We start from the raw sequence: 12,177 nt of genomic DNA, 5'->3' as shown, positions 1-12,177 counted from the left end.
GGCAGGGTGCCCAGAGGCCACCGGAAGTGGATGGCGGGATGCTTTATTTGGATGACTAAGGGCAAGACACACAGGCCTATAATATGGAGAGGAGCAGTGTCTGCAGGCTGACCTCCCAGATGGATGGTTTGCAGAGGTGGGATTGCCTGCAGAAGCAATCTGCTTTCTCTGCCACAAGTAGTAGTCCCACCTGTGCTGCCCACACCCCTGAAACGGGCCCGTGACTTAGCATCATGGAGCAGACAAGTCATCTGGCACCATGTCCTGTGGACACAAGGGGAGACCGAGGTCCAGGAAAGGGATAAAACTCCTTCAAGGTCACAGGTGCCTTGACTTTCCATCCAAGAATCCCCCAACACAAACACACACACACACACACACACACACACACACTCACACTCACAACACAATACTTAGCTATTTTATTGTGGCAATTTTCCATGTTGTTTAATGTTCACTTCCTGATGAACCAGAGCTCCTTACCAAGAAAATTTAGTGTATGTGTGTGTTTGTTTTGTGTCCAGCATGAGTCAGAACTGTGTAAGTGTTTACTTTTGTTCTAGTAATAATAGAGTCCGATCCTGATGGAGTGCAGACCCAGGGCTGGACACTGTCTTGAAAGTGTCCCTGGTTCACTCACTTCACTGGAACAGCAAGGCCATGAGGTTGGGGCGGGGGTGGGGGAGGAGCCAGCAGAGTTCTTAACAAATGTTTCTGGCCAGAGGTGGGTCCAGGTTTTGTAGGGTCTGAAGCTTGTGCGATCTGGGGGTCCTTTTAAAGAAAAGGAATACAGAGTTACTGATATAAAATGAGGGGCAGGGTCCTGGAAGGTGCCCAATGAAGAAGCCTTATGGTAAACCTGCCTGGGGTTCCCTTTTCCTCCAGGGCACAGGTTAGGGTTACACGTTCCTGCCCTGTGACATTAGCCAGGCCACGTGACTTGTATTGGCCAGTGGGATGTGGATAAACTTCATGCACGTCACTTCCAGGAGGAAGTTTTGATAATCGGTGTGTGAGTCCTGGCTTTCCTCCGCGATCTTGACTTTCACGTCCGTGGACGGATGATGTGGGTGTGTGCTCACACGGATCCTCCTTTGCCCTGGGACTGTGAGTCATTACAGTGATCAGAGCAGCCCTTCTCTGCCTCCTGCCCCATGTCAACCCGCAGTAAACACAGAGTGCGAGTGGGAAATAAGCTCTTGGTATGTTAAATCTTGAAGATTTTTGAGGTTTTTTTTTAATTGAAGTATAGTTGATTTACAAAGTTGTGTTAGTTTCAGATGTACAGCAAAGTGATTCAGATTCTTTTCCATCATAGGTTATTACAAGATATTGAATAGAGTTCCCTGTGCTATACAATAAGTTCTTGTTTATTTATTTTATACATAGTAGTGTATATCTGTTTGGATATATATATATTTTTTAACCACAGCAAACCTCGCTTAACCTAACTGATGTATATAGGCTATTATTGCTCCCATTTTCCAGATGACAAATCGAAGCATAGAAAGGCTTAGTCACTTGCTCAAGGTCACACAGCTAATCAGTGGTGGAGCTGGGGTCAGTGTCTCAGTTTCCCAGTGACACCAGGGAAGGGTGGGGTCTTTCCTAAACTGGAGATATTTGTCCCACGAACCCAGAAGCTGCTACTCAGATCCAGCTGATGGTTGTAAAAGAGGAATGTGAGCCAATCATTGCCAGGTCTTCCGAGTTTTTAAAGGAGAGGCCATAAATCTAGAGTTTTCATGTGAAATCCCAATGATTATACTTAGGCAACTGATTGAAGTTATTTTCCTTTTTTGAACGTGGCTAGGCCATGACATCAGTGAGCTTGATTTGGTTCACTGGTTGGGACCGTATAGCAACCAATTTCTCGTTAAAATAACAAAACAAAAGACAAGAAGCAACAGAAAATTCAGGTCAGGAAGAGGTTTGCCTAAGTGACAGAGTCAGGGTTAAAACCTGGACAGAGATGGACAGACAACGGGGTGGGTGGGAAGAGATGAGGAAAAGGCTTCGAGGTGCTGGTAGGACTGGGCACACGGGGTTGCAGGCATCTGTCCAGTGTCCAGAGAGGAGAGGTCTCATGCAGTAAGATGACCAGGGTTGGGGGTTTCTCCTGGAAGTAAAGAGAGTCGCATACATTTTCAAGGACTCAATCACATAGAAAGTGTTTGTTACGGTTATTCAGATTTTTCTATGAAGCCACCATCCTCACACCCAAATACCCCTCGAGGAAACACTCATGGTTCTGTTCGATGCATAGCTGGGAGCATGACTGTGACTGTGAGCCTGTGGGATTGAGCAGGATGTGGCTGAGTGTCATTGAGCCAAAGAGAGAAGGGGCTTCCTGGAAACCGGAGATCTACTTGGACCTAAAGGTCCTTCAGAAATCCCTGATGAGGCCAAGGTATTTCCATCTGCCCGTCTCTTCTTCCGCTGTTTGTCTGTGGACTCAGCACGTTCTCGGGGAGTAAAACAATGAGTAGTTAAGAAGGTCAGGTCCACGTGACTCTCAACACTAAGGCTCTGACAGGCAAAGTCATGGTCAGATGAAACTAGTGTGGGTCCAGAACATCTGAGCTCGTGCATTAACCCACAGGTTCCCAAAGCACAGAGGGGAACGTGAGATGCTGTAAGAATAAATGGGACATCTGTGGAAATAGAACCTTGTGGACAAAAAACATTTGGAAAACTGACTTACACAATGCAATAAGGCCCTTTGCGGGACTTCTCAGAACTTTAATAGGCCATGAGCACTGAGCATCTCCAGGAAGGCAAAATAAAAGGACACAAGTGAACTTATTTACAAAACAGAGACAGACTCACAGACACAGAGAACAAGTTTATGGTTACCAGGGGGTAAAGGGAGTAGGGAGGGATAAACCAGGAGTCTGACATTTGTAGATACACACTTACTATATATAAAACAGGCAGACAACAAGGTCCTACTGTACAGCACAGGGAACTATGTCTAATATCTTTTAATAGCCTATAATGAAAAAGAATATAAAAAAGAATGCATATATGTATAACTGAATCACTATGCTGTACATCAGAAACTAACACAACATTGTAAATTGACTGTACTTAAAAAAAAAAAAAAGAGGGCAACATGGGACCCTGCTTGGCCATGGAATCCTCCCCCACCCCCGAATCTCTTGGGAAAGAATGTGGCAGAGAACATTCTTTGAAACTTGCAAGCTAATTTTTATTTCGTGGCTTCTCTCCTCACCTCTCAATAGCCTGGCCTCTTTCTTTCCAGGTTTCTTTGAGAACTGCAGTTTTCTCTTTTCAGGAAATGGGTCATTTCTACTTATCCATTAGTTTCAGCAAGTAGGTGGGGCAGTGGAGACTGGGGGGAGGTCAGAGTGTTGCTGTCACTGTTGGCCACATGTCCTGGGGATCTCTGGGGTGGCGCGGGGATTACCCCTGTTCTCCAAGGAGTGAATTTCACAGTTGGAATGTCCAGCCCAGGGGAGACAGACACTTTAAGGCAAAGGGACAAAGCACTTGGGAGGTAGCAGGACTCTGGAGGAAACACCCCCTCTGCCTGGGGACACGTACTGCGGGAGGAGGAAAAGGAAGAGGAGGAGGAGAGAGAAACCCCTGAGTGGCTGACCCAAAGGGGCCCCTTTTATGGCCTTCCTGTTTATGGCTGAGAAGTAAACAGCCTGGGAGCCAGGTCGTCTCCGACAGCAGCTGGGGCACCGGCTTGGGCTGGCTGGGGACCCTCTCTTTCTGGGTGGCAATAGGCGGGGCATCTGCCAGTCACGGGAGTCTCAGGGGGCACTTTTTTTTTTTTACCAGCATCTTGGGGCATTTTTCCTTCAGCTCACACCATCTGCCTCCCCGACATCACTGGTCTGCCTTTCTTTCAGGGGACAGCTGGGAATCTGTGTGTGCAGGCTCGGGTGCAGATCCCTAAGCTGGGACACTTCGCAGCTGTGTGGCTTCAGGCGAGCCCTGCACCTCTCTGAGCCTCCTTTGTAGGGGTGAGTAGGAGGAATCTGGGAGGATGTGCAGACTGTTGTCCCTGCGAATAGCACTTACACTTTGCCTGGCATGTGGTACCCGTCAATGCGGGTTTACCTCTATGATGATTTCAACTGCCCTCCTGACTAAGACCCCAGAGCCTGAGTGGGGGTGGGGTGGGGGAGGCTAAGAGCTGGGGAGGGGTCAGGGGTCTACCTCTGAGAGGTTCCCTGGCCTCCACCCAAGGTAGCAGCTCTCTCTCCGGATTGGAACCCGCAGCCCTTTGCCTCCGGAGAAAGGCAGGCTGTGATGGATGACGCGACGGTGTTTCACCTGAGATGACGAACACGGCGCTGGGGGCAGCAGGAGAATCGATAAACTATAATTATCAAGAACGATGTCTGTGGGAGGTGTGGAGTCCTGCCATCAGAAAGAGACAGAGGAGGGGCCGGCAGAGGAGACGGCGAGAGCAAGACACACATGCACATCCTGACAGATGTGGAAAAAGTGTGCCCTGGGGGAGGCAAGCGCTCGGAGAGAGAACCAGGGGTGTGCGTGGGGTGTGTGGTGTGCACGCCCCCCCCCCCACCAGGTCCGTCCTTGCCGGCGGACCTGGCAGCAGGGGCAAGAGCCAGGGCTTCCACCTGTCTTACACAGCACTCGGGTCTTGCAATCCTCCACATCCTCTCCTACATCAGGACTTTGTTTATTACTGTATTATTTTGTTACTTTCAGCAGTGGGAGAGGTAATTAGGTTTATTTATTTTTTTTTTAATGGAGGTACTGGGGGTTGAACCCAGGACCTTGCGCATGCTAAGCAGGTGCTCTACCCCTTGAGCTATACCCTCCCCCTCAGAACTTGGAATCACTAGTAAGACCATAAGAGCCCACACAACAAATCCTGTGTAGCACAGGGCACTATGTTCAATATCTTGTAATAACCTATAATGGGAAAGAATCTGAAAATGAATACGCGCATATATGTGCAGCTTTGCTGTGCATCTGAAACTACCACAACATGGGAAATCAACTACCCATCAGTTTGAAAAAAAGAATGTAAGAGCCTAAATAAATTGGGAGCTCGAGATTGGCAGATACTTACTACTACATATAAAATAGATTTTTATTCTTATAACAAGTTTCTACTGTAGAGCACAGGGAGCTATATGCAGTACCTTATAGTAGCCTCTAATGAAAAAGAATATGGAAAGGAATACATGTACGTGTATGTATGACTGAAACATGCTGTACGCCAGGAATTGACAACACTTTGTGAACTGACTGTACTTCAATAAAAATAAATAAATGATAAATAATAAGTAAATACTATAACAACAACAACAAAAGAATATAAGAGCCTAAATATAATATCCATAAAGAATACCGGATTAACTCTTTGATGCAAAGGTGAACTTTTCCAATGTCCACTTACAAGATCAAATCTATTCATTTGGTTCGGCTGAGATAAGAAGACACTGTGGATTGCACTGTACGGGGTTAGAAACACTACTTCGACATCACCAGGGTCTTCATCGTCCCCGAATTCACCGTTGCCTCCTGGGCCCACCGCTCAGTGCGGTTTTGGTTCCGACGTTTTTGGAATCGATGTGTGATGCTGGCAGCAGGAGTTGATGCTGAGCCTGGTGTACCCCGGTGGCTGCTGGGGGCTCTGCTATATTCTCACTTACCTGATATCTTTTAAAGCCTTCATGAAAGGTTGCCTTTTCTGATCCCCAACACTTCAAGGCCTCAGCCCCCACAAAGGATGACTCAGTCTGTGTGTTTCCTAGGTCCCCTTTGATCTGGTAACCTTTACAAGCACACAAGTGGCAGCGCTGAGGTCCTTTGGGGTGGACGTGTCTCCTGGGTGTATTAGGGAAACTCTCTTAGGAGGAATGCTTTTGTGATACTCAAATAGGCTGAGTCCCTCTCCTCCTCCTTTTTTAAGGATAATATATATTTTTTCAAACAAACACACAGGCAAACACACTTGTTTTACTTTGGGCTTATGGTGTGCCTGGCACCGGCCTAAGTCCTTTATGCATATTATCTCAGTCTCCTAATCCCAATGGCACCAACAGGAACTAGTTCTTCCCTCATCTGCGGGGAGAGGTGCTGGCCGGAGGCCTCACCTCCCTCTCAGAGCTCACGGGTGGCCGGGCTCATCGGATACCCAGGCCGGCCCTCAGCATTGTACTGTGAAGCCCAGGGTCATTATTGCCTTTCCCGGTGTAGAAACTGAGGCCCGGACAGGGTAACGCCACAGGCCTCATGGCTGCCTAGAGCAGTGACCAGATGAGGTGAGATGAAGTCCCCTGAGCTCTCAGAGACGTGAAGAGAAAACAAAGGACACACAGTAACCCCCACCCTGCATTAGGGGTCTCCAAGATAGGCCCCTACACCCCCTGCCTCCTTCCCACCACCCACCACCTCAAAGGATGCGCACACCCACTTCTCCAGCTCTCAGGGGCTCTTTTTAGGAGCAAGTCAGCCTCCTGGCCTTTGGCTGGGGACTCACACAGCTGGCCAAGCTCCCAGGAGGCCGGGCTCCTCCGAATTCTGTCTTTTCAATCTAGGGGGCAACATCCAGAAAGGTCTGTCTGGTTTGTGTGCACCTACTTGGCCGGGTCAATGAGAGATGAGCCTGCGTTTGGGGTTTGGCATGGCCCGTTTTACACACAGATGGGCAGATGTACCCAAACGTCTAACGCGTGCAGGAGAGAGACAGGCACCTGCACAGCCAAGGGGTGCGGGTTTCTTGCTCTAATCACTGAGCACAGCCTCTGCCTTTGGGGAGGGAGGCTGTGATATCTACTTTGTTTCTTTCTTTTCTTTCTGTTGTTTCAAATTGACACGGTGACCTCGGGCAAAGTGCAGCAGGGAGCTTCCTTTTATTCTTATCTTTTTGTTTTGTTTTGTGTCCGTTTAAACTATGTACCACTGTTGGAGAGTTTAATTTGGATACAATGAGCCAGATACCAGAAACATAAATTATCTTCAAGACTCTGGACTTGGAGAATTTGTAGGATTCTTCCTCATTCGAAACCCAATGCAATTTTTCCTTTGGTAACTTATTCTCTTACCTCGATAAGATATCACAGAGAAAGGATAGTTTAAAAAAAGAAGCGGTGTGTGTGTGTGTGTGTGTGTGTGTGTGTGTGTGTGTGTGTGTGTGTGTTTGTGTGTGTGTGTTGTGTTTTCCACTCCGATGAAAAGAAAAAGGGAAACAGAATGATAATCTGTTAAGAAACAGGGTTCCTGCTTGGTAAACACTGCTCTGTGGGTTACTTAAATGTAAGGTTACTTACAACCAGGGATCAGTTTCTTGTTTCTTCACCTTCAAACCCAAATCATGCTCACTCTTCAAAGACACTCAGAACTACAAAAAAAAAAAAAAAAAAAAAACAAACCCAAAACCTTAAAATATATGAAGGATTTGATATGTGGAATCTAAAAAAATTAAAAATAAAAAGATAAGGACACAAATGAAGTAATTATTTATAACTTAGATAACTGATTTCTTGAATATGTGTGAGCACATTTGACTGTCCTTTATGATTGGATTACCGCATTCTGTGGATTCTAATTTTGTGGATGGCTTTATTCCTTTGATAACTATGTAAGTTTAAAAAGCTAAAGCTCTAATCTGTTCTTAGAAATAATGATCAGTATACATATGCAAACTAAAAAAAAAAAGTGCAATATGTTATATATATGTATTTACATCCCATATGATGTATATTTGCATCAAGCTGTAATAATTCTACCTAATAAAACTGAAAAAGGAAAAAAATATGAAGGATTTGAAGCAGATATTCTTTAAACTGCAGAAAATTTTAGTTGCATGAAGTAGAGTAAAATTTTCTGCAAATTCAGTTGGTTTTTGTTTTCTCAGGGGAGAAAAGGCGATGGGTGTCACCCCAAGCAGAGGAATCGTTTTAATTGGATGTTTTCTTACTTGCTGTGGATGCGTGGAGAAGTCTCGAAGCTCTGGAAGAATGAGAATGTTCAGAAAAGACAATGCAAGTCATTACTTCTCCCTACATTTTTTTCCCACCTAGATTTTGTCTTTTCTTCCTGGGTAGCTCCCACCCCAGCACGTTAGACCTTGTCCCCCTACATCCCCTCCCCGCTTCCCACATCCCCCCACTCCCCCCCGCTCCCCCAAATCCCTGCTGCCCCTGTGGAGCAAGGCCAGATGCCCACTGGCTTGGAGTCACACACGTGGTTTGTGGGGGAAGATTAGGGAGGGACAGAAGGTTGGGGGAGCCGAGCAGTTTCCACAAACAGAACTGGGGGCCAGAGGCCACCATGCTGAGGGGACAATAAGCCTTAAAGGTACCAGCTGCTTCTTCCTTTTTCTGATACGTAGTTCAACATCCCAAAACCCAAAAAGTCTCTCACTTGGGATACTTTATGAAATGGTATATAAATGATGCTGACCGCTGCTGTGAGTCTTTAAGCATTTAAAGGCCTTGCTGTCTTTAAAAAAAAAAATACCTATAAATGAATTTGATGTAAGCCCCTTGCGGAGGGAGGCGGGAAAGACACGGCAGGGAGTACACTGTAGCCAGTTTCCTGTTTGGGTTAGATTGCTTCTTTTTCTCCCTTTCTCACCCCATCACACTCTCTTTTCCACACGTAGTAAATGTGTGCATTAGAAGGACTTTGCTTTCTACTTTGGATTTCTTCCTCTCACCGTCAAGGTTTTGAATCTCTGTTCGGGTGCTGAGTGATCTAGGTTTGCGCACACACAGGGACACGGGCGTGAGTTTCTCGCCGGCTGATCCTTGTCTCCTGTGTGGCTTCCCCGAATGACCCTGCTGTGCTCTGTCCCCCTTGAAGCTGACACAAACTAAAGATTCCGAGCCCTTCCCAAGTCCCCAAACTGTCTCCATGCCCACACAGCCTGGGTTTCCGGCCGTTGTCTCTTTATTAGCATGGACCAGACGCCTTGCTTTGCGGGCTGATTTATGGTTGCAGGAGGGGAAACTCCAGAGAGGGTGTAAAATACAGTGTCCCACGCTTGGGCCTGAGCTTATGTGTTATCGGTGATTGCAAGCGTTTTATAACCCCGGTGCCAAATCGAAATCAAGGTGATTTGCGCATCCATCTCCCGGATAAAATCAGGGCAGGCTCTATTGTGGTTTGACCTTCGTGGTGCCTTTGGCGGGTCTGACTTGTCTAAGTCCCTTGGACAATTACCCAGGGACAGTTGGAAAATGCAGTGATAATGACCAGAGCTGGGATTACCAGCTGTATCAAAAGGCTTAACTGCTCACGCCAGAGTCTCCTGAGCGCCAGAGAAAAAGCCCTAAGAAGAGGTTTGCATCGTCTCTAAGGAACGCATGCCACACTGGCAGGGAGGGGGAGCTCCGAGGGGCTGTTCTCCTATGCATTTAGACTACACCCCTGAACTCCATAGCAAATCGAGGATGCAAAACTTTGAACCTTACAAAAAGCCGGCTGATAACTGGGCCTCAGAAAGCCGGTGCAGGCCCTCCTGGCCTTGTTGATAAATTCCAAGAGCTCAGCCGGCTGTGGGTCAGAGAAGTAATTAAGCTTCTAAAATGAATGGAAGAGCGGGAATAGGGCTGAAATCAGCAGTATCTGTCCTTCCACCACCAGAAGTGGCTTCTTCTTGTTGACTTTCATAGAAAATGGCTTGAGGCTGCCTGAAAAATCAGACCTTCTCTCTCAGTAAAGTTCAAACCTCAACCCCAAATTTTGAAGGATGCACTCACGGGAGCCTAGCAGGGTTGAAGATCTTTTGAACAGCTTTGTGAAAATTGTAGATTTTTAGAACCTGAAGGCTCTTTAGTGATGGTCAGAGGGTGTATTTAGGAGAAATATTTGTAAGTCAGGGTTTTATGCCTCTAATCTGAGATTCTCAACTTATATTTAGCCCAAACTTCTTTTTAAAGTAATTCCATCTCTTTTGATTCTGTACCCTTTCATAGACCAGGGGAGGAAGTTCAGATGGCTCTTCAAATGGTACAGCCTGTTTTACAAATCCCTTTAAGATATGCTAATGTCTATGGGCTGATTATTAAGATAAATACCTTGTGTTGGAAACCGGAGTTAATTATAATATATATAATTAGTTGTTGGTCAGCCTAGAAGTTATAATTTATTGTTCCCTAATTTGCATTTATTATCAAAGATATTTAATTTAAAGGAATTACAAAAAATAGGCTGATTTGAGTGGTTATGGAGATGGTGGGCATTTAGCAGACTTCAAAACTCTTTTTTTTTTTTTTTTAACTTTTCTAAACCCATTATATACAATTTCAGGAAATAACACACCAACATTAGGACATGAGTTGTGCTGGTTGATTAAAAAAAATTAGAAAGCCATTTTCGTAAGAAACGATGCAGTTTTCTCTTCCAGACCTTCATTTTTGGAACCCTAGGTGAGCTTGCATGATAAGAGGGTCCAAATCCAAGTAGAATTACGGAGCTTGTGTGATGAGGATGTCTTTTGTGTCAATGTTGGTGGGAGGCGGAGGAAGATAAAGTAAAATATTAGATGCTTTTCCTTTCAGATTGCAATTTTTTCTGGACAGTGAAAAGGAGACCAGTCGTTTGCTACAGATAAAGCTTTTGTTTAAAGGAAGATTCTTAACGCCTTTTCATAAACTATGTTTCTGTAAAGCTCCACCGGCCTTTCAAACATACTGTTTCTCCCTTCCTTCATCTGATTCCTGCTCTGTCCAGACTCTGAACTCCGTCTGCCACACAGGAGCAAATTTCTGGTATCCTTTCATCTCAGAGTTAGTCTGTGTTGAATCGGGTCTCCTTGGCACAGAAGGCAGCCCTCATCCTTCTCTCCTCCTAAGAACCCTGTTTTTAATCAATGCAGCCCCAGTCTGACTTGGCACTGAGTTGTTCGGAGATCTGTCCGCAGGGGCAGCGACACCACGGGGATGCCAGAATTTTCCTTCCTGATTGCTTCTCGGCCTTTTGGCTAAGATCAAGTGTAGAATTTTCCTTCCTGAGAGGAAGAGATCGTCCATCCCAGGGTGATGTCATTAAGAACGTACCTTTCCAGTTTGTTTGTGTCTTCTGCTCCAGATCATCCCTGAGCCACGTGGACATTGCTTTTGAACTTGCTGAATGCCAACATCAGAAAGCTGCTCTCTCACGTCCCGTTCCTTAGAGGTCAGAGATGAAGCTGTTTGATTTCATGGCTCTCATAAGTAAGAGTGAAGCACGGTCAGGTTGGCTGTGACTTGAATTATTCTTCCTGTGGATAGAAATTCTGTTCTCTTACTGAAGGGGAGGTTGGAGATGAGGATGGTGGACATCTCCTTCAAGGACAAGACCTCAAACCACCCTGGTGGGTCCCCAGGGGAGCAGCTTTTGGGGTGATGGTAAAATCAGAGTCCTGAACCACATGCAGCATCATAGGACACTCCCTGGTCATTTCTGCAAAGGGCCCCCTGGCTTCCCCTCTGCTCGGGAAGCCCTGGTGTGCAGCAGTGTACCAAGGGTGGGGTAGGTGCAACCAGGGGGTGCACTGACTGCAGAGAATTTAAAAACCACCGCCAGCTAAGAGTGGTCTCCATTTTGTTATCATCGTAAGCGGGCAATGCTATCGTCAGTGAGGAAAGTACTGGCGTGCTGGCACAGAGAGTGCTTCAGTCATACCCGTCTCAGCTCTGTGTGTGTGGGGGGGTTCATGCCAGGGCCTGGTCTAGAGTCCATTCCAGGTCAGGAGACCCTGTCTCCAGCTACTGAGAGTGTTGGCTGCCAATGGCTCAGAGCTGCCACCTTCCCTGGAGAGTTATGCCCACCCTTCCCCGAGCAGCCCATGGCTCGTAGACAGCTGACCCTCTCAGGGGAGAGAGCCTTAAGGGACAGTTCACCATGCAGCGTCCCCACCTCCACTGGCCACGCTTAGACCTGCCTCTAGACCACAGCCTTGCTGAGTGGCTTTCCTTTCTCTCTCCTGCTTCTTTCCCCATCTCTAAGCCCTCCCTCAATAGATCTCATACATTCAGATCCCTGTCTCAAACTGGGCTTCTGGGAACCTTCCCAGAGTCATCTGACTTCCAGGCAGGAATGCTCTGCATGGCCAGGAAACCTGGCCTCTGATTTCCCAGGTCCACCTGCAATCCCAAAGGGTCCATATGTCTAATTTCTTCCTCATCGCCTACAGAGGCCAGATGTGCTCCCAGTACAACTTTGCACTTTTCAAGG

General features: G+C 46.6%; 1 non-coding gene across 1 annotated transcript; it reads left to right on the top strand.

Annotated features, from left to right (window-relative positions):
* Window positions 1-10,922: 10,922 nt before the first annotated feature.
* On the top strand, window positions 10,923-11,117 carry LOC123618766 (U2 spliceosomal RNA). Its single transcript, XR_006727235.1, has one exon. It is a non-coding gene; the product is annotated as a U2 spliceosomal RNA (small nuclear RNA).
* The last annotated feature ends 1,060 nt before the right edge of the window (window positions 11,118-12,177 follow it).

This window comes from Camelus bactrianus, chromosome 9, assembly GCF_048773025.1.
Source record: "Camelus bactrianus isolate YW-2024 breed Bactrian camel chromosome 9, ASM4877302v1, whole genome shotgun sequence".
NCBI lineage: Eukaryota > Metazoa > Chordata > Mammalia > Artiodactyla > Camelidae > Camelus > Camelus bactrianus.
Note: the sequence above shows the minus strand (reverse complement) of the source record. Positions and strands in the feature narration are given on the sequence as shown.